This window comes from Pongo pygmaeus, chromosome 19 (genome assembly GCF_028885625.2).
Source record: "Pongo pygmaeus isolate AG05252 chromosome 19, NHGRI_mPonPyg2-v2.0_pri, whole genome shotgun sequence".
In the NCBI taxonomy this organism is placed as follows: Eukaryota; Metazoa; Chordata; class Mammalia; order Primates; family Hominidae; genus Pongo; species Pongo pygmaeus.
The window spans coordinates 34,243,720-34,267,454 of NC_072392.2; the positions used below are offsets into that span (position 1 = coordinate 34,243,720).

A 23,735-nucleotide genomic window follows, 5' to 3' on the forward strand; every position below is an offset into this window, starting at 1 on the left:
CTCATTTTAACCTCAAAATCACTGAGTGACTTAATATTCCTATGGAATAGTAATCTATGTATTGGACATGAGAAAATGGGCGCTTAGGAAAGTGAAGGAACATGTCTAAGGCTACACAGCCAGTCAGTGGTGGAGTCTGGATTTGAACTCAGGTGTGTCTGACTTGAAGGCTAGGGCCCCGAACCCTGTCATCCACCCTCATGTGCCTCAGGCGGGAACGTGGGTGCTGTCCTGGATGCCTCCTCCCTGTCACCATGCACGGCCACTCTGCCAGGACTCACAGTCACACAGGGCTCTCGGATCAGCCCCTCGGACCTCTGGCCCAGCTTGGTCAATCCACCCTCACCCTTGCTTCACCCCTAACACAGCCATCTTCCAGCCAGTCTTCCATCTTCCTCTCTTCAAGCCATACTTCACATTGAGAAGAGGTGCTTTTGCTACGGTACAGGTGACACCACTCCCTGACTTACAAGGTGCTGGTGGCAACCAGAAGCTCCCGGGATAGGAGCAAACCTCGCACTCGCAACAGCCTCTGTCTGCAGCTCCAGCATGGGGGTGGCCCTCACTAGCCACTATTTCATATTTGTGAACTTGTCTGCTTGTTAAAATGTACTTTTAACCCCCAAATCAATATTCATGTGGCTTTCACAGTCACAGGAAAACATGTGCAGAGCAGGGCAACAATTTGAGCCATCGGCCTCCCAGCGGAGGCCATGCAGGGCCCCATGCTGCCTTCTTGTTCCTACTCTCAACCTGCAAACCAGTCTTCTCATGGTCTATATAGTACCACTTTTTTTGCAGTTTTGAGCTTGTTGTTGGAGATTTCACTGTTTGAAATGGCCTCTAAGCATAATGCTGAAGCGCTGTCTAGTGTCCTTATGAGCAAGAAGGCTGTGATGTGCCTTACAGAGAAAACGCTTGTTAGCCAATCTTGGTTCAAGTGTGGGTTCTAGTGCTGCAAATTGTGAGTTCAACGCTAATGACAAGCACTACAGTGCATCCAGAAAGAGGAAGGAGAGCTTTCACCAACCTGTACACGAGGCTGCTCGGGAAAGTGCAAAACTAACACCACTGGTGTGTGGCAAAACCATGGAAAAGCAGCTACATTTGTGACTTCATGAGATGATGACCAATGAAAGCACAGCGGGCAGCACTGTTGTGAGGAGAGCCAAAAAGCGGCCTTAGCTAATGCTGCCTGGCTGGCACCTTTCAAAAGGCAGCATGGCATGGAAAGTGTTAGCTTTTCAGCAGCGGCAGCTCTGTAGATCATGAAGTACTCTACGGGAAAAGGGTATGTGGAGAGCAGTTTTCAACACTGATGGGACTGGCTTGTTTTACAGGGATGTTGGAAAATGAAGCCATGGAACATGAACGGTGCCTTGGCAGTTGAAAATATTGCAACCAGAGGCTTGCAGGAACCTTACCCTGTGTTTCCCAGAAGCAATACTTCAGGACCCGGAGGCAAGTTTGCAGAACATCACCACAGCAAATCACCAGATAGGCCGCACTCCTCACTCTCCTGCCGCGACGGCTGCAGCTCACTGAACCACAATTGCCTGAAGATGCCTTTCCTAGGTGCCCTCTCCCATCCGTCTCATCACCGACGCTCATCCCTTAAACCTCAGCCCCAGTCATCCACAGGATATGTCTCTGGACCCTGCCTCCAGGGCACTGAGAGATTTCTTATATAGCACTTTTATTTTATTTTTAAATTTGACATACAGTACCCACACCATATTTGATTGACGCTATGTTTCTATGTTATGGTATCTAGCACAGTGCCTGACTCATAGAGAGGAGCAGAAAATATTTGTTGAAAGAAGCATAAAGTTTAACAGTATTCATTCAATTTATTCATTCTTCCTAAATGAAGTTTCTTGGGCCTTACATTTTTAATTGATAAAATAGTCTTAAATTAACATTCAAATAATAGCTGTTCCCTGAAATAATCTAGAGAAGCCCTGTACCCTCTCTTTTTGAGCTACCTATAATAACATTCTGCTGAGCCAACATGGAGCAGTTCTCCCGGCACATCCTGCTTGGGGAAACCGTGGCAGTGACCGTCATTAATGGGAGTCACAGAGCCCCTCCAGCCTCTAGACTATGCTGCCAAGTCTGTATGGTGAAGGCCCTGAGTCACCACAACACTGAAATTGTTTGAGGTGCTCTGGATGCAGGAAACACTGCCTGGCCATGGAGCACTCTAGCGGAGGAGAGGTGAGGATTACCCCTGGCCATGGAGCACTCTAGCGGAGGAGAGGTGAGGATTACCCCTGGCCATGGAGCACTCTAGCGGAGGAGAGGTGAGGATTACCCCTGGCCATGGAGCACTCTAGCGGAGGAGAGGTGAGGATTACCCCTGGCCATGGAGCACTCTAGCGGAGGAGAGGTGAGGATTACCCCTGGCCATGGAGCACTCTAGCGGAGGAGAGGTGAGGATTACCCCTGGCCATGGAGCACTCTCGCAGAGGAGAGGTGAGGATTACTCCTGGCCATGGAGCACTCTAGCAGAGGAGAAGTGAAGATTACCCCTGGCCGTGGAGCTCTCTAGTGGAGGGGAGGTGACGGATTACCTCCTGGATCACGGCCATATGAAACAGAAAGGTATGGGGCTCCAGTAAACCACTAAGTTAACTGAAACTGGGAAAGAGCCAGGTTAGCAGAACATGGACCTAACCCAGTCTGCAACCCTTTTGTGTGAAAAACCACAGCCGTTATCTTGCAACTTCAGAAATGAAAAGGCGTGTGGGTTACAAGACAGCTGAAAGCAGCAGGGCGTTTCCCTCAGGCACCAGAAGAGGAAAGCCCTGGCAGTTAAAATTATTCCAACATATTCTTAGCATATAGCATAAGCTCACCTGCACATATCCCCATCCAGCACAACCTTAGAAAACTTCCCTCCAGCCCTTTATCTTTGCAGACAGCCCCTTCTCTGCTGTGCTGCATGTTGCATTCTTGCAATGTATTTTCATAGTTTCTGTAATAAATTTGCCTTTCCTTACTCACAGTTGTCTTGGTAAATACCTTTACTACCCACGACAACCCTGGCTCCAGCAGTCGCACCCACGACAAAAGGGGCCCATGTGGAATTCTGCTGGGTGATGTCTGCAATACAGAGCCCAGGCTCTAACCAGAGGCAGCCAAGCTCCAGCCATTCCATCTTGAGCTTCTACCATAAGAGGAGCAACCCAGGACATCAGTAGCCTGGGAAGGAGAGAATGGCATTGTCCACAGGGACCTAAAGCCAGAACACCTGTTTCTGGCTGCTTGACCTGAACATCAAGGTTGCAGACTCTGGCTTCAGTAACTGTTGGCAACAAGCTGAACACCCACTGGGGCAGCCCCATTGTGCTATCTGGGAATTCTCCTAAGGCCATAGGCACACTGGTCCACAGTGGTGCTGTGGAACCTGGAGTCACCCTCTGTAGCCTGGACACCAGGTCCCTGCCTTTTAACGGACACAACTTCAGGAAGCTGCAGCAATGGATACTGACAGGAATGAAACACAACACCTCTTACATACGTGTGGAGGGTGAAAACCCACTGAAAACATTTCTCATCCTCGACTCCAGCAAGAGGAGCACCTCAGAAAAACCCACAAGGGCCCCATGGAGGAACACCAGCAGAATTTCAGCATGAGAAGGAACCAGAGCCACCCGGACGCTGAGCTCTCCCTAACCCCAAGAGTCCTGGCAAATTGAGCTCATGTTGTCCATGGCTTGTGAGTGAGACCAAATCCAGGACTTGCTGATGGGCCACCGAATTGAACCTGGGCTGTATGCAAACATCCCAGCGTGGACGGCTCCAGCATCACAGTGAATCCCCTGCCTTCAGCTGATGCCACCACCATCTGCAATCCTTTCCCTTTCTGCATGACACAGCTTAGGGTCTCTGTGAATACAAAGCTGAGGTTTCAGCCATTCCCACCTTTAATTCCTCCTGGAAGAGCAGCAGCCCGGAAAATCGGCAGCCTGGGGAGGACCAGGGTCAGGGCAGAAGCCACAAGGACAGCCAAGGTGCCTGCCAGTCCCTACCTAACCTGGAAATGAAAACCACCAATTCCAGAACAGCCCCCAGTGTGGCCCTGTGGCACCCCTATGGCAGCAGCAGCAGTGCAGGCACCATAAGAAGCCAGTGGCTGCCAGGGCGCGTCCTCCAAGGAAACATCCTCCCCAGGCAGCTCCATCAGGTGCGAATGTCAGTATGAACCCATGTCTATTTTAATGTGTCTGTTTAGATGGACAGATGTAGATAGGTAGATGCTGAGTTTGTATTCACTAGCAGAATTTGTATTCACTAGCAGAATTTGCCTGAAGGCATGACCTCAGCCACTCCCTCCTACCAACACCCATGCTTCAGGCCAGTCCAAAAGACCCGGCATGAGCTCAAAGGAGAGTGGGGGTGAAGAAGCCTCACAGGGTGGACAGATGAGGGTGAGGAATAAAATGAAGGACGTGTGTGTGGGTGTGGGGGGTCAAGTGCATCCTGGTGCTTTCCACGGAGCATGCAGACCCCGAGTTCCACAGAGCATGCAGGCCCTGAGTACCACAGAGCACAAGGACTCTGAGTTCCATGAATCACACACACCCCAAGTTCCATGGAGCACAAAGGCCCTGAGCTCCATGGAGCCAGGAGACTCCAAGTTCCACAGAGCAAGAAGACTTTGAGTTCCATGGAAAATGAAGACCCTGAGTTCCATGCAAAATGAAGACCCTGAGTTCCACAGAGCATGCAGACTGTGGAGTTCAATGAAGCTCAATGAGATGATGCAGGAGATCGGCCAGGAGTGGGACACAAAGAGCTGCTCTGTTTGCACAGCATGTTTGGTCTTGAGGGCCTTTGGCTGTGGAGGTTGAAGGTGCATAAAATGCGGAGGCATTTGCTCAACAGGTTTTCAAAGAAGAGGGCATGCAGCACTTCTGCACACTCAAAAGCATGCTGGGTGGAAGGTTAAATGACAGCCTGTAGCTGGCTGGGCAACCAGAGGAGAGGCTGGCTGGCCTGTGCCCACCTGGGCAAACTTCAGAGACTGGATGATTTTTTCTGGGGCACTTCTCCCCTTCTCTTCTGGGGTGCCTCTCTTGTCTTTTCTTTCATGTTTATGGGGCAGGGGTGATGATTCTGTAGAAATAAAGATAAGAAAACTTAATGGCCAGGCATTTAACATCTTATTTTCTGAGCTTCTGCTAATGATGGGTTGTGACTACTGACTTGAGTGGTTCTCATTAGGTTCATCTTAGAGAACACAGGATTGTCATTTCCTAGAGCAGGTTGCATAACAATGATATTAACACCAACAGGCACCACCACACATGGTTCATTTTTAAATTTATTTTGTGGAGATGAGGTCTCATTATATTGCCCAGGCTGGTCATGAACTCCTGGGCTCAAGCAATCCTTTCACCTCAACCTCCCAAAGTGCTGGGATTACAGGCGTGAGTCACTGTGCCTGGCCTGGCAGTTCCTTACAAAGTTAAGTATACACTTATCATATGTAAGCTGACAACTTATATCCACACAAAAACTTCCATGTAAATGTTTATGATAGCTTTATTCATAACTGCTAAAACTTGGAGGCAATCAAGATGTCTTTCAATAGGTGAATGGATAAACTGTTGTGGATTCACACAATGAACTATTATTCCTTGATTTAAAACTGAGCTAACAAGCCATGAAAAGACACACAGGAAACTTAGATGCATATTGGTAAGTAAAGTGAGCCCACTTGAATGCTATGTACCATAGAATTCCAACCACATGATATTCTGTAAAAGGCAAAACTATGGAAACAGTAAAGAGAGTAGTAGTTGCCAGGGTTGTGGGAGGGGGAGGGTGAAAAAAAGGAACAAGTAGCTGAGGCACAAGGGATATTTTAAGACAGTGAAACTATTCTGCATGCTGCATTAATGATGGATACATGTCATGTCATTACACATTTCTCAAAATTATAGAAGGTACAACACAAAGAGTGACCTCTAGTGAATTTTAGTTAATAATAATGTTTCGACATTGTTCATCATCTGTAACAAATGTACCACAAGGCAAGACTGTAAGGGTAACAACAGGGCATGTGGGCAGGAAACTGGATATATGAGAACTCCCTGTACTTTCCACTCATTTTTCATGTAAATCTAAAACAGCTCTAAAAAAAAGTACAATAATTTAAAAAAATCCAAAGGACCATGAAGGGCAGAATGGATAAATAAATTACAGTATGTTTATACAATTGAATAAAATGAATAAACCTGCAAGTTAAATGTAATCTCATGGTGGTACACAAACACACACAAACACACACACACAATAGAACATATACAAAAGGAAATGAGGAAATTAAAACATTTCATTACCAAAAATCAATTAAATACAAAAGAATACAGTATGCAGGAAATGAAGAACAAAAAAGCTATAAGGCATATAAACAACCAACAGTATATGACAGAAATAAATCCCTCCTTATCAGTAAATAAACAAAACCAAAAGTTGGTTTTTGAAAAGGTGAACAAAACTGACAAAACTTTAGCTAGATTGACTAAGAAAAAGAGACTCAAAGCCAAAAATAAAAGTGGGGCATTATTATGAATTCTACGGAAATGAATAATTATAAGAGGTGTATTATAAACAACTGTTTGCCAAGAAATAGGACAGTCTAGATAAAATAGACAAGTTCTTAGGTATACAAAACCTACTAGGACTGAATCATGAAAAAACAGAAAATTAGAATTGACCCCATAACTACTAAGAAGACTGAATCAGTCATCAAAAACTTTCTGACAATGAAAGGCCCTGAATCAGATGGCTTCACTGGTGAATCTTATCAAACACTTAAATAACACTAATCCATCTCTTCTAAAAAACTGAAAATCAGAGAACATTTCTAAACTCATTCTATGAGGTCAGCATTACCCTGATACCAAAGTCAGAAAAAAAGTAGACAAGAAAACTAGAGACACGTATCACTTCCCTGATGCATATCAATGCAGAAATCCTCAACAAAATACCAACAAACTAAATTCAGCAGCATATTAAAATAATTATACACTATGACCAAGTATAATTTACTCCTGGAATGCAAGGATGGTTGAACATTCAAACATCACTGCATTAGGAGAATGGAGTGGTAAATCAAATGATTATCTCAACAGATGTAGAAAAAGCATCTGACAAAATTTAAATACCCTTCCATGAAAAAACACTCAGCAAATGCAGAGGGGATGGAAGCTACCTCAATATAATAAAGACCATATATGAAAAACACACACTAACATCATACTTAATGGTGAAAGACTGACAGGTTTTCTACTAAGATAGGAACAGAGCAAGGAGACCTGCTTTCACCACTTCTATTCAAAATGGCTTGGAAGTTCTAGCCAGAACAATTAGGCAAGAAGAAGAAACAAATGTCATCCAAACTAAAAAGAAAGAGGTAAAATTATATTTGTTTGCAGATGATATGATCTTAGATGTAGAAAACCCTAAAGATTACACACACACACACACACACACACACACTCCTGTTAGAATAAACAAATTCAGCTGAATGGTAGGATACAAAATCAGTGCACAAAAATCAGCTGTGTTTCTAAATACTAATAATGAATAATCTGAAAAGGAAATTAAGAAAAATCTATTTACAAGAGCATCAAAAAGATTAAAATACTTAGGAATTAACTAAACCAAGAATGTAAAAATCCCAATGATGTCCTGTACAAAACAGAAAAATTCATCCTAAAATTCATATAAAATTTCAGGATCCAGAATAGTCCAAACAATCCTGAAAAAGAACAATGTTGGAGGACTCATACTTCCTGATTTCAAAACTTAGTACAAAGCTACAGAAATCAAAACAATGTGGTGCTGGCATAAAGACAGACATATAGACCAACAGAATAGACTAGAGAACCCCAAAATAAACTCTCACATATATCGCCAAGCGATTCTTGACAACTCAACAACAAACAACCCAATTGATTCATCTGTGTTGTATATGTTCTATAATTCTATTTATATGATATTTTAGAAAAGGTAGTATTATAGGGATAGAAAATGATTAGTGGTTGCCAAAGAATGCTGTTGGGGAAGGGGTTAACTACAAAGAGGCATCAAGAATGGAGAATCTTAGAGGTGATGAGACAGTTCTGTTACTGTGAACGTGAATGTATAACTCTATACAGTTGTCAAAACTCATGAAACTGTATGTTACAAAGAATGAGTTTTATTCTATGTAAATTTAAAAATCAACAAAGATGGTGGGTGGGTCAGATGGAATGCAGTTGGTGACAAATGAATTTTACTGAATTAAAAATTATGACTAACCCATATTGAACAATGTGGGGGAAAAAAGTCTTCACCTAAGTAACCTTGGAAAATACTGTTTTGACTGCATACTGTAAGACTCAAGAACTGCACACAAACATACTGTATTCTGGTTGGCAAATTTGTTTCAGGATATGGGTTAGCAATTCTGAAATGATTTTCCATGTTAGCAAATATATTTTAGAAAATTAGAGCCCAGTTTCTCTCTGTAGGTGAAAGAGTTATAAATAAACAAAGGGAGAATGCTAGAATAAACCCTAAGGTGCTGGACTGGACTTAGGAATGTCAGTATGAACCCATGTCTATTTTAATGTGTCTGTTTAGATGGACAGATGTAGATAGGTAGATGCTGAGTTTGTATTCATGCATACATGTTTGGAAACATTCACGTGTTTCCAAACTATGCTGAGAGGGCCTCGAAGCAGTGATATCCCAGTATTAATGAGTACACCCAGTACCCAGATCCTGGTTTCTAAATACCATTCTCCTATAAAAGAAACCAAGCCTTCTTGGAGAAATGACTAATTCTAGGCCTGCCATGAAAAACACGAGATGAGACTAGAGCAACTTGCAGTGCCAGAAAATAAGAAAGTGCTTTTAAAAAACATAAAACGGTGGGGACATGTCAAAAGAAGCCAACCTGGAAGAGCTATGACTCAAGGTGGAGCAATGTGAGTGGCAAACAACTATGACAGCACTAAACTGTAACCAAGAACATAAAATAAATATCCACAAGTCCATACTGATATAGAAAAGATTAAATAAATCAGGAAGGAAAGACAAATCTTCCTTGCAGAAGAATTCCAAGTAATAAATGTTGAAGGAGCACAAACAGAAAACTACCACTAGAACACCACAGTAATCATTACTGCAGGAAAGAGACATCAACAAATGCAAAAATTTTGGATGAAGAAACAGTATGTTTCTGTGGCCTCAAAACATCTCCCTCCAAATATTTACTATATATTTTTCTTTTTTTTCCTCTTAATTTCATCTAAAGATCTATGACTAAAGCAAATATAACACTGTGTTGTGGGGTTTATGCCATGCAGATGTAAAATTTACAGCAACAACAGCACAAAGGATAGGAGATAAATGGCACTATTCTGTAGCAAGTTTTTCTATTTTACATTCACTGTAATAGTACAATATTAATTCTAGACTGTGAGAATGTTAATGATGCACATTGTAATCCTTGGAGCAACTGCTAAAAAATGAAAAAATGTGTCACTTCAATGCTAATAAAGGAATAAAACAATACAAAAAAGTACTTGTATAAGAATGTTCATAGACCTTTACTATTATGATAGCCCAAAACAGGAAATAACCCAAATATTCATCAACAGAGAAATGTATGAACAAACCATGGTGCATTCATACAACAGAATACTATTCAGCAATACAAAGGAACAAACTACTAAAACACACACTATGGGGGTGTTTCACAAATATTATGCTGAGACTGCTGGACATAAAAATGTATATTGTATGATTTCAAGTAAAATGAACTTACGGTTAAAAAAAACCCACAACAGTACTTTCCTCTGGGGAAGTTAAAAATTGCCTAGGAATGAGCATGAGGGTGTTTTCTGGGGATGATTGAAATATTCCATTCTGAAAAGAGGTGAAGGTTATATGGGTGTATTTATTTTTCAAAGCTGTACAATTAAGATTTGTGCCTTTCAATGCATGTGTATCTTACCTCACCAAAAAAGAACTAAAAAAATAAAAATAAAATGAAGGGTAGTAGGGAAAGGGCTGTGGTACAGAAGAAACAAAAATGGCACATGATTATTAGCTGTTAAAGCTGGATCATGGCTCTATTATACAATTTTGTTCAATTTTTATATATATAAATTTTTCTGTAATGAAAAGACTTGCGCAGAAAGACAAAACTGATCTGTAATGTCAGCTGTTAAGACACTGGTACATTTGAAGAGGAGAGAGGGAGAAAGCGCTTCTGGGCCACATGAGTGAGGCTGCTTCTATTTGTTGGTTACCCACGTGTATTAATTTTGTCATAATATACATTGAGCTTAAGGGAATGCTTTATGCACGTATTTCTATATGCATGTTATATATCAACAAAATATTTAAATACCACGTATTTGCACACATAACTTTGTATCTCAGAGTAACAGCAGTGTTTTTTGTTTCAAAGTGGGACACTTCCACTCACAGCATCATCAGATGAACTGTAATATTCTGATGTATCTATTAGTGTCCTAACCCTTGGGTGAGACCCCCTAGGTCTTCCCATTTTTGCCTCAATTTGGTAAGTAGTAAGACTCTTATTTCTGATGATGTGATTTTATTTCCCAGCAAAGTCCTCCCCAAACCAAGGCCACAATAACTAGCACGGTGTTCTGCACATCGTATGCACTCAGTACTTGTGAAATTGAGCTGAATCAGAAACAAAACGAGGAGCAGAGGTCAAGTCCTGCAAAAGATAGCATGTAAATAATGCAAGTAAGACTGAAAGGCTACAGCTCGGCAGCAAAGACTTCACATTGGTTTGAGAAACCATTTGCTACTAGTTCATCAAAAGACGTTGGTTTCACGCTGTGGTTCTCAATTCTGGCCACACACTGTAACCAGTTGGAGAGCTTTAAACAGCAAGGATGTCTGGATCCTACCCCAGGGATTCTGATTTCACTGGTCTGTTGCAATTTGGGTTTTGGGAATTTTAAAAGCCCCCTGCCACCCAGGTGATTATAAGGTGCATCACGGGTGAGAACCTTAGCTGTGCCTGATTTCCTTGTGTGCTGCTGGGATTTGCCTCATTGCAGCATCTCAGCTTTGTGGGGAGGGGTGGTGGGCCATCTTAGAAAATAGCTCTGCCCTGTTAAAATCAAAGGACAGCTTCAAGACGTGCTCAGCTGCTTGACTAAATTGCAGCAGGAGGAAATGTCTTTTCAGCAGATCTATCTTTACATCACTTGCTTTCAGAGTAAGAGGTTGTTTTGGGCACAGCATTTTGATTTGGTCTGTGTTGAACACCATTAATAGCCTACAAATACCAAAATGGGATGAAAAGAATTTCCAAACATGTGGAGTGCTTTATACATGTTTCTTCATCCTTCCCTGTGTCTACACCCTTTGCAATGCGCTTTTACAGCTGCTCCCATCCAGAGTTAGATCCAAGACTTGGATCCAGCTGGCAGTTTTGGGCCCAGTCTCAAAAGGTCTTGAATGCTTCTTCCTTTTCTTTCAGAACCCTGCCATCTCCATGACAATAAGCCCAGGTTAGCCTGCTAGAGGATGAAACACTTTGGGGAAGAGAACCAAAGTTGCCCAGTCCACAGTCAACTCACTCTCAACAGCAGAGCTGCCTGGTCACCAGCAGCTGACCCCCTTCTCCCATACACACACGAAGATTGCTATACCTTATAAAGGTACGGCAGGTTTTATAGGTATAGCAATTAACTTATGGCAGGAGCCTGCCATAAATTGCTGACTTGCTCAATCATGAGCTAAATAAGTTTTGGGATGGCTCATTACACAGTAACAGCTAACCAACACACCCAGAGCTGACAGGATGCCAGGATTAACAACATGCTGACTACAAGTTAGCTGGCACACTATAGGGACTGTCTAGGTACTGAATTCCTTTTCCCCTTATTAGAAGTTGGGTCCCTTGAATTATAAAGAAATGCATGTAGACGTGTATGTGCTTAAAACTCACACAGTATCGCACAACACAGGAGGAAATAGATGACAGCCTGACCACTAGGGCGAAGGCCAAATAGCAAGGTAAGGCATTTGTCTGGAATCTATTCCCTCCAAATCTAAACTCTGGAGGTCAAGGCTGTGGACAGGTCCCACCTCCTGGGACCCCGCTGTCCTCTGATCTCTGGAGGGGAGAATGGTCCCACCAAGCAGCAGATGGGCAGCAGTGGCCTACCTGTGGCCACCTCCTGCTGGCAGCCTCTGCTCTCTCAGGGCACTCTCTCTTCCTTTGGGACTGAGAAGAGATGTGGGTAGGGAGGGGGAGCTCCCTCGCTCCTGGCAGAGAAGTGCGGTTCAGGCCCTTCACCTTCCTGAGTTCAGGGAGTCAGAGCCTTCAGAACATCTGGAATCTGGCTGCTTTGAACTGAGATGCTAGAAGTGTAAAATATGGTGTGAGTTTTAAAGATTTAGGACAAAGAAATGTAAAATGCTTCATTAATAATTTTATACTCATCACACATTAAAATGATATTTTGGATACATTGGGTCAAATAAATTATATTATTACAAATCAATTCTACTTGTTTCTCTTTAGTTTCCTTAACCTGGCTAGAAGAAAATTTAAAACTACAGGCAGGCATAGCTCATATTGTTTATATTGGACACGGCTGTCTTAAAGGACTGCCTCCCTTCCGAAGCTCAGGCTGCCTCCAGTCATGGTGGAAGGGGAAGTGGAGCAAGGAAGAAAGGAGGTGGGGTGCCACGCACTTTCACAACAACCAGCTCTCATGTTCCATAGAGCAAGAACTCACTCACTACCACCGGGACAGCACCAAGCCATTCCTGAAGGATCTGTCCCCAAGACCCAAACACCTCTCACTAGGCCCCACTTTCAACATTGGGAATCAAATTTCTTTCTTTTTTTTTTTTTTTTGCTAGAGGACAGGAAGGTTACACAATCTGAAAATTTTAAATAATTTGTCATTTTGTTGTTTCCATTTGTGAACAAAGGACTTCATAAAAAATTTAAGATTTAACATTACAATAAAATACATTCATTTCAATATCACGCTGGAATTCAACATTGTTTTGCACGGGGGCTGCAGAAACAATGCAGAGCTTCTTCCTCCTCCAGACCCTCACAGCTCAGCAAGCCTGTCAAGGGCTGGTTGCTGGCCACTGCGTTTCCAGTTTTTGTAGGTTCTCTTCCTCCCAGGTGATTAAGGAACAAGGCCAAAGGTGTTGGAAGCTTTCAGAAAACACAGGATTTTTCTTTCTGTGGCTCACCAACATTTTCATTTCTGTTTCAGCAACACCATATGCAGGCCACAGCTGAGCCAAAACACATCATGAATTGAGTCTGAAATCAAATTGTACCTAATATTTACAGCCATGTGCATTACTAAAAAGGGACATATCTTCCAACAATTCCAGTAAGTTCCCAAGACTTAGTTCACACTGGATACTAGCCTGTGATGGTGCCCCTGTGCTTGTTACTGGGGGCAAAATGGGACAGTGTTTGCTGAGTTCATGGCTGAGGGGCTGCGGTGCCATGCAGGGAGCAAAACTTCCCACTGAATAACACTCCTCTGTGAGAGCGGCATGGCGGCCGAGGTCAGCTGGCTCAAGGCAACTGCCTCCTTGTTTCCTAACAAGCAACATTTTCAGGGAAAAACCCCAGCTTCAATGTAGGAAGGTTTTGATGGTGGCTCAGGCCTGGGACTGAATTAAAAAGGAATAAGGAGATAAAATCCACATTTTAATTATAAACAAATGCCTCACTGAAAAAATTCCAGACCCATAAATCCATCTATGCATTAGTTATTGGAGTAATTTAAAATGTGAGGAAATTATAAAGTGTGTGTCCCTTACTATATATTTCTTCCCCCCCACCACTTTTTAAACATCTAAAGTTCCTAACACATAGATACTCTTTATGAGGAAAAAAAAACCTGTTGACATTGATACAGTTTGAATATTTGTCCCCTCCAAATCTCATGTTGAAATTTGACATCCTAGTGAGACCCTGTCTCTACAAAAAATTGAAAACTTAGTTGGGCATGGTGGATTGAGCCTGTTATCCCAGCTACTCAGGAGGCTGAGGTGGGAGGACCTCTGGAGCTCCAGGAGTTGGATGCCACAGTAAGCTATGGCTCAGCTCAGCCATGGCTTCTATAGTGAGCTATAACTGCACTACTTCACTCCACCCTGGGTGACAGAGTGAGATTATCTCTTTAACAAAACAAAACAAAACAGAAGAAAGAAATTTGATTCCCAATGTTGAAAGTGGGGCCTAGGATGGGTACGGTGGCGCAAGCCTGTAATCCCAGCACTTTGGTAGGCCAGGGCAGGTGGATCACAAGGTCAGGAGATCGAGACCATCCTGGTTAACATGGTGAAACCTCGTCTCTACCAAAAATACAAAAAAATTAGCTGGGTGTGGTGGTGGGCACCTGTAGTTCCAGCTACTTGGGAGGCTGAGGCAGAAGAATGGCATGAACCCGGGAGGCAGAGCTTGCAGTGAGCTGAGATCATGCCACTGCACTCCAGCCTGGGAGACAGAGTGAAACACCATCTCAAAAAAAAAAAAAAAAAAAAAAAAAGAAACAAAGAAGAAAGAAATTTGATTCCCAATGTTGAAAGTGGGGCCTAGTGAGAGGTGTTTGGTCTTTGAGGGCAGATCCTTCAGGAATGGCTTGGTGTTGTCCCAGTGGTAGTGAGTTCTCGCTCTATGAAACATGAGAGCTGGTTGTTGGAAAGCATGTGGCACCCCACCTCCTTTCTTCCTTGCTCCACTTCCCTTTCCATCATGATTGGAGGCTTCCTAGGGTCCTCACCAGAAACAGATGGTGGTGCCAGGCTGGTACAGCCTGCAGAATCATAAGCCAAATAAATCTCTTTTCTTCATAAATTACCCAGCCTCAGGTGTTCTTTTATAGCAACACAAAATAGACTAATACAGACATCAATGTGAATATTTAATATTGGAAAGTTTTTTTTCATTTTCTATTTTGTCTGTATAGCTAACATTAAAGAAGCCAAAGATATAGAATGCTACATCTCAGATATTGCATTTTGTAAAAAACATGAAGGTGAAATCTTTGTTTCTTCAATTACTAATCAATGATAGTTGTACTTTGCCCATTCTATGCAGAATACAGTTCCATGAACCATGGGGAGATGGAAAATAACCATGTCCCAGCCTTCCAGGCAAGTCCCTGGAAGGAATGGCTTGGTGCTGTCCCAGTGGTAGTGAGTGAGTTCTTGCTCTATGAAACATGAGAGCTGGTTGTTTGAAAGCACGTGGCACCCCTGGTGCCTGGAAGGCTGGGACAGGTAAGATTGCATCTCTGTGCTCTGCAGTGTCTGTCACACAGCAGGCACTTAATGAGAAGGCTGCTGAATGAAAGAATACTTCCAACCAGCCTGGAGCCCAAATGCAGGTTCTCCCTGAAGTTCTGACCTCAATTGTGGGCATTGTGGGCTTCCATGCACATGTCCACACCACCAGTGCATCTACTTCCTTCCTGGACCTGAGCAGAGCACCACTTTCCAGCTCCTGCCTGAGAGGGGATAACCAGGATCCTGGGACCCACAGCTCCAGCAGCTGGAATTCAGAGTTTATGACCTGCTGTTTTCCACATTCCCCCTCTCACCCCCTCAGGACCTGCACCCCGCTGCACTGCACCTTCTATTCTGCTGTCATGGCCCAGAGCTCTGTTCATCTGCTTCAAGCTGCTCTCCACCCCACTTCCTCCCTCCCCTCCTGCTGGATCTCTTTCTTTCATTGGTTCTTGTCCCGTTCCCTCAGTCAAAGAACTCTCCTTCCACTCTGCCTCATTCACATTCACTTGGGAACCAAAAATTCACCCCACAGCTTAGCATTCCCAGTTGTGGAAAAATTCAGGCACCTTCTGGAATGAGACAAATGTGAAGAAGCCAGACATGAAAAAACACTTATATGGATCGACTTATATGAAATGCCCAGAGAATACAAATCTATTGAGATGGAAACTGGATTTGTGGTTGCTTACAGCTGGGGTAGGTGGTGGGGGGAACAGGGTGATAGCTAAAAGGTACAGGACTAATAAAAATGTTGTAAACTTAACCATGGTTTTGGTTGCACATATCTGTGATTATACTAAACCCTAGCAGATCATAAGGTATGTGAATTTTTCCTCAATAAAGCTGTTTAAAAATAAAAAAAAATTAGGCTGGGCACAGCAACTTACCCTGTAATACCAGCACTTGGGGAGGCTCAGGCAAGAGGATTGTTTGAGGCCAGGAGTTCGAGACCAGCCTGGACAATAGAGTGAGACCCGATCTCTACAAAAGATTTTAAAAATTTAGCCAAGCATGGTGGTGGGCACTTGTAGTCCTAGGTACTCAGGAGGCTGACGTGGGAGGATCACTTGAGCCTGAGAGGTGAAGACTGCAGTGAGCCGTGATGATGCTACTGCAATCCAGCCTGGGAGACAGAGAAACATCCCAACTCAAAAAAAAAAATTATTACGAACTATTTTATACATACAAAATTACACACACACACACACATACACAGACTCACATAAAAGTAAAATAAATAATTGTACCCATCACCTACACCACTACATTTGAAGCCGTCTGCATGGTTGGCCCTTCTGAAATGTAACCCCATCTGGGACAATCGTTCATCTGAAGCTTTACAAAAAGTATTATTTCCCTGACTTTCATTATACTTTTATTACATAATAATATCTCTAAATAATATATTGTTTCCCTAAATAATATACTGTTTAACTTTGTAAGTTTTTACACTTTCTATAAATGTGCTGTGTATCTCTGTAACTTGCGTTACTCATTCCACATTGTATTTTCGAGAGCCTTCTATGTTTTAAGTAGTTTCTCATTCAATTCTATATATTGCTTACTAATTAGCCCTTAAATTGAATATACTAAGACCTGCTGGAGACAGAATTCTTGTGGGATAATGAGTATAAAGTGCTTAAAGCAGTGCCCCATTCATTATAGGTATTCAATATATGTAATACTATACATAATATTTTAATACTGAGTAATTATATACATATTAGGATTGCCCCTTTCTTTGTGGATGTACATTATTTCATCAGCTGCACTATGAACTAATAGTTTTTTTTCTTTTAGGGGAGGGGGCAGGGTCTGGCAGTATTGCCCAGGCTAAAGTACACTGGTGCAATCACAGCTCACTGCAGCCTAGACCTCCCAGGCTCAAGGATCCTCCCACCTCAGCCTCCTGAGTAGCTGTATCTATCGGCAGTGCCACCACTCCCAGCTAATTTTTTAATTTTTTGTAGAGATGGGGTTTCACCATGTTGCCCAGGCTAGTCTCTAACTCCTAGCTCAAGTGATCTGCCCACCTTAACCTCCCAAAGTGCTGTGATTACAGGTGTTAGCCATTATGCTGGGCAAGAATTTTCAAACTACGGTAAAATTCAAGTTACAGAGACCTTTGGGAAATGCCTCATTCTAGGTATTTGAAGCTTCCAGATAGCTAAGATTCAAAATTTTTACATACTAACTTGTTTCTAAGTGTATGCTTTTACATTTAAACAAACTAAAAACATGAGCTTTACAAAAAAATTTCAGCCATTTCCAAATTCTCTTCCAAACTTGTTTAGAAGCATACATGACAGAGCTTTGGTCGGATTGTGCAAACTGTTGTGAGTTCTGTTTTTAAAATATTACTTAACTTGTACACTTCCACACATTGGCATGGCACATCATTGCCATTTCCAATATGTTCCTGTGCTTCACCAATTTCCATAGCTGTCAGAGGGAGAGCAGCCCAGGTGACAGGAAATGAAGTTGTCTGGCTCCAAGTCCTTACCAGGAGGACTTCTGGGATCCAGAGTCTTTGCATGGGGCAGATGACATATTCTTAGAGGACATTCATTTTTTCCACTGTAGCTGCTAGTGCCAGTTTCCACTCCACTGCCTGAGGGTAGGTTGATCTTGAAAGCCCTCACCGATGGATTTGTGGTCACGCCTGGAACCCTGTGCCAAAGAGGACTGGGAGGTCCCGTTCACGAGGGAATCCTCTGACTTATTACTGGCATTGAGCATCTCCCAGCATGGTTGTTCCTACTTGTAATAAGGTGATGTCAAATGACTTCAGGGCAGTGCTCCAGTTCCCATGAACACATTTGGTCACTCTGGGAGCTTCTGAGTCAGTGAGCTCTCTCCTTACATCCCGATACACTGTTGTTTGCAAAAATATATTTTTATAGGCAAGGTCTTTGTGTTTTGGATTTGCACCCTGACGTAGGCATTAATTTGTTTAAAAGGATAATTTAACATTTTCAGGAAGCTGAACATCTTTAAATTCTCTTTTGATTATTTCTAGTTTTATTGCATTATGACACAGAAATGTGTACAATTTTTGTTCTTGTATACTCACTAAGGATTCTTTTTGTTTTCAGAGTAGGACCAAAGGTATTTCTACTTGTTTGCAAGTCTGTTGGCTCAGTTTCTAAAGAGTTCATTTTGTTACCATGTTCTTTTAAGTATATACATACAGGTTAGTTATGTTTCCAGTTTCCTGTGCTTTTTATTTTTTTTTTTAAACAAACTTTTCTGGCCCTTCATTCTCTCAGACTTTTCCTTCCATGCCTTATGCTGTAGATACAGTCTATGATCTAGCGTTTGTCAGTTAAGATTGTTTTCAGCTCTGGAGACCAGAAAATCTGACCCACATAGCAAGAACAAGCAAGGGTAGGGGATGAGGCTGAAGAGGCACGCACCAGGTTGTGTGAGCTTTTATTCACTGCAATGAGTAGACAGTGGCAGGGTTTACACAGGGGTGGGGATATGCTTATATCATGTTTTAACATTTTCAAGAGATCACTCTGGATGCTTGAGTGGAGGCTGGACTGTATCAGGGCAAGACAGGATGCAGGGAGGTTGGACGATCTTTGGCAGTAGACCAGTAGGAGAGGAAGGTGACTGAAACTGGTTGTGGAAATGGAGATGGTGAATCAGGATGCTGGTTGCACTCAAGAGCCACAGGACTTGCTGTGTGGTTGCATGGGGGTTGGGGGAGAAGGGAAAAGAGTCAGGGATGACTCTTGGTGCTCCCCTCAGGGAAGAGGCCCCAAGCATAGTGGTTATCAACAGATGGATGGTATTTAAAGCTACGAGACTGTGTGGGATCATTCTGAGAGGATCACTAGAGATCTGGTGGAGGAGGAGCAGGAGGATGAAGATAAAGGTGAGAGGGAATCCAGGAGGGAAGGTCCCTAAAATCCAGAAGAAAGGGTGGAAATCCTCAATTGTATCATCTGTGTCAAATGCAGCTAAATGACTGAGATAAAAGTCATTTCAGCAAAGTACCCTGGAGGAAAGCTAGAAAGGAGTGGGTGCAAGAGAGGATATGAGGTGAGGTAGTTGCATGGAGCAGAGAAACAGAATGGTAAATGGAGAGAAATCTGGGGTTAAAGAAGGTCTATTTGTTTAATGCACAGCATTAAGGAATGCTTGTGTGTGGACACTAGCAAAAAATCGGTACAGAGAACCCCAGAATTCTGGGGTCATAGCCCGAAAGGACTCCTCAGCTCCAAATTTACTTGAAGTTACAGCTTCCATCTTTAAATTAAATGGGATTTTTTTTTTGCCATCTATTTCATCATACAGGATGTGACACAGAATATATCTGAAATTATTACTTTCCTGGAAGAACACATCTTAGTTTTTAATATCTAAACTGTATAGCAGCTATTTATCTCACAAATCATTTTTCAGGGTGGGTGTGGTTGGTGACTCATGCCTGTAATTCCAGCACTTTGGGAGGCCAAGGCAGGAAAATTGCTTGAGTCTAGAAGTTCAAGACCAGCCTGGGCAATGTGGGGAGATGTAGTTTCTACAAAAAATTTAGAAATTAACAGGCATGGTGGCGCACACCTGTGGTCTCAGCTATTGGGGAGGCTGAAGCAGGTGGATCGCTGGAGCCCCTATCATGGTGCAGTTTCGGCAAAAGAGCAAGAACCTGTCTCAAATTTTTTGGCTGATGGTTGTAGATATAATGTTTGAGCTTTCAAAAATTACAACATTTTAAACTAAATAGTTTGCCGGAAAAAGCCACATGTTGCTTCCAGAAACAACTGGTAGACCATCAGGATCATGACAGTCACTTCAAAAAGCTTTGGTGTGTTGACAAAGGGGAGGTTCAGGTGACAAAGGGGAGGGTCAGCAAAAGGATGTTGCTGGTCTCAAGCCACAGCTACTGCATCCAAGGCAACTGCATGTTAACAACCATATCAAATGTGGGTGACCAAGTGGCAACATTTAAGCATTTTACATCCTAACTTATGTGCAACTTAAATCTACTGCCACACTGTGAGTTAGGAAATTGGTAGGTTTTTTTCTATTGACTTGCTGTGCCCTATAATTTTTCCTATTTAAAATAATGGGAAACAAGTTTTCAGTTTTTTTCTCAGAAAAAGTCTGACATTTCAGGCACAGATATGTCTGACAGTTCTTACCAGCCGAAGAGTTTCTAGCCTTTTCATCGTAAAATTTTAATTACTTACCTTGGAAATTATTTAACTTCGTTCCTTCCAAATCTGGTAGTAAAATGGGTGCTCCAGAAAGCTTTGCTCGTCTCTGCACAGACCTGGGGCTTGAGGAGCCTGCAGCCACGAAGTACAGGACGTCATCAGAATGGAAAAGTGATCCAGATGGTCCCGCAGGCGCAGTGCTGGGGCGCAGAAGTGCAGCCTGTGCACGGAGGGTGGGAGGCCTGCGGGCTCGCCGGGGCTCGGGACTGTGTTCTTGCGGCCGAGAGGCCCACACAGGACAAGGAGGCCCCGACCCAGGCTGTTGGAGCCCGCGAAGAGGGAGTGAAGCCCCAAGGGGCGTAAGGGTGATCAGACGTGCGACCAAGCTTCCCGTCTGCATGGCGAGGGGCTGGGCCTTTCCATTGTGATTTTTCTCCCATTATGCCGGGCGCATAGCGGGCCCTGGGGCGGCGGGACCGGTGCGGGCGTTCTGTCAGCCGGGGGTCCTGGAGGCCGGCAGGGGGATTCGCAGCAGCCCGAGGGACGGAGGGACGGCAGAAAGGAGTCTCTACTTCCAGGTTCCCAGTGATCGCTATGTTCGTTACAAGCAGTAAACTGACGACTTCAGACACCGGCCACGGAGCTCCACGCGCAGTCCTCAAACAGCCAGCCCCGCCGGCCAGGCGCACAGCGCATGTCTCGGTGGCGGGGCGGGGCGGAGGGGACGGGGCGGGGCGGAGGGGACGGGGCGGGGCGGAGGGGACGGGGCGGGGCGGAGGGGAGGAGGCGGAGCCGGGCGGGGTTGAGGGGACGGGGCGGGGGCGGAGAGGCAGGGGGCAGGGGGCGGGGGGCAGAGTAGGCGGGGCGGAGTGGGCGGGATGAGGCGAGGCGGGGGGAGGGGACGGGGCGGGGCTTGGCGGGGGCGGACCCGCCCAGCGCTGAATCCAAGTCGTATCTAAGCTATTTTCTAGCTCTGACATCGTATACATCACTGCGTAAGTGCATAGCATGCCAAATACTGTATAAACCAATATTGGTTTTTTTTCTTCTCGGGAGGTACTATATAAATAAAGTATGTACATCGTATCTAATATCAGAACATTCAAATCCCATATTGAAAAGACTATAAATTGACCATAATCCTATGATTCTGTTTAGCAACAGTGCGTTCCTTCTCAGTCTTCACTTTTAAAATATCTAACAGGCTCGATGTCTTGAGGCTTTTTCTTTTTAAACCCAACATCCTTTTTCATATTTATTAGTTTAGTACTTTGGTTTTACTCAATAAAAAGGCAGGGTTAAAAAAATCTGAATTATTCTGCAATGTTTCAGGCAACAGAGGCTGAAAACAACACTGTTAAGGTGGGGGGACAATTCTTATACTCTGTGAGCCTTCTTGTTTAATTTTTATTAAATTTCCAGAATAATAAGCGTAGGATAGCTAACGTTTGTCTTTGCGTGGTAGATTAGTTAACCTTTACTGAATTCACAATATGGCATCAGAGATTTAATCTGCATTTCCTAATTCTTATAAATTAAAGCTGAAGTTTAAGCTTCATTCGCACGTCAGAAATACCACTTGCCCTGAATAAATAATGTTTTTAGAAGTGAGCATTCCTGATCTCCCTGTTTGTTAAGAATTATCTTCTTTTTTCAGCTGCTACTCTGCTAAGACAGAGTTAGCCCCTGAGCTATGTTATCAGTTCAAGGCTTTGCAGATAGCGCTGTATTGTGGGGAAAAAATAAACATGGTTTTCAAAAAGGAGGAGAACATTTCTATAACGTTGAGACCTTTAGTAATCAGGGCTATTGATGTCAGATGGCTGTTGGGACAAATGACATCATAAAAAATACAAAATTTAAAATTATGTTTGTTTATGTTTGTTTGTTTTCAGATTTCTTAGTAGTAAAGGGGCTGTGCTTTCACTCAGGCTTATGTGATGATGTCATTTCTCAGACCAGCAGCTATCTGCTAACATTCGGTCCTGGACTTGGGGCGCATCTGTGACAGTAGCTGGGCCTGTCATCCAGTGAATAGCTCATAGTTGACTCCTCTCCATCAGTATAAGCATGGGTGTGGGTGACTGCATGGTAGAGGGGGCCGGGGTAGCCAGGGACCAGAGGTTAGTCAACCATTGGGTAAGATGTATAACTGTTACTCAGGCTCATAATTTTTCAACTTTTTCAGATAGTAATAACAAGAAAGTCCATCCTTACCAGTGTCAGTCTCTGTTTTAAGTGTTATTCATATATTACCTCATTTAATTATCACACCAACCATATGAGAAGCTGAGGCTCAGAATGTAAATAGGCTACTGAGGTCACATTGCTGGTGGATCTTAATCTCAGGCCAGCTTGGCTCCTAAGTGTGTGTTCTCACCCTATTGCCTCTGAAGCAGGAAGGAATATATGGATACTGTAAACTGTTAAAGAACAAGTTGAAAGAATTTTATTTCCGGCAACATGGGCTGACAAGAACCAGAAAACAACAAAAACTTCTGGAATACATATCAAGAACCATTTTAAAAAATGTATCAATGAGCTGCAAAATAATTAAGAGTTCGCAAAGGCAAAAAAATTAAAATTAAAAAGTGAAAGTAGAAACCCAAAGAAGTAATTAGATGCCATTTTTCACCCTTAAGATAGTTGCCAAGTGTCATACTGAAACTCTCTTTTCATAGTCTGGGAAGAGGATGGGGCAGCAGAATAGCAGACAAAGTTTAGATCCTGTCCAAGGTAGGAGGGTTAGGAGAAGACATCAAAAGTAGGACACCGGCCGGGCGCGGTGGCTCAAACCTGTAATCGCAGCACTTTGGGAGGCCGAGGCGGACAGATCACGAGTTCAGGAGATCGAGACCATCCTGGCTAACACAGTGAAACCCCATCTCTACTAAAAATACAAAAATTAGCCGGGCGTAGTGGCGGGGGCCTATAGTCCCAGCTACTCGGGAGGCTGAGGCAGGAGAATGACGTGAACCCGGGAGGCGGAGCTTGCATTGAGCCGAGATTGCACCACTGCACTCTAGCCTGGGCGAAAGAGCAAGACTCCGTCTCAAAAAAAAAAAAAAAAAAAAAAAAAAAGTAGGACACCAAAAAGATAGGTTTAGTGTAGGAGGGAGCTATGAATCAACCTGTCTGCCTCCCCTGTCTCCTGACCCCTCAATCCCTGCAGCCCCTGGAGCAGCAGACAAGATTGTCCATCCTGAGGGAAATCATCTCTCCTGAGAGTGAGGATAC

At 43.4% G+C, this 23,735-nt stretch overlaps 1 pseudogene; it reads right to left on the reverse strand.

Moving 5' to 3' along the window:
- Positions 1–952: 952 nt before the first annotated feature.
- Positions 953–21,174, reverse strand: LOC134738619 (putative uncharacterized protein LINC02693; annotated as a pseudogene).
- Positions 21,175–23,735: the final 2,561 nt, after the last annotated feature.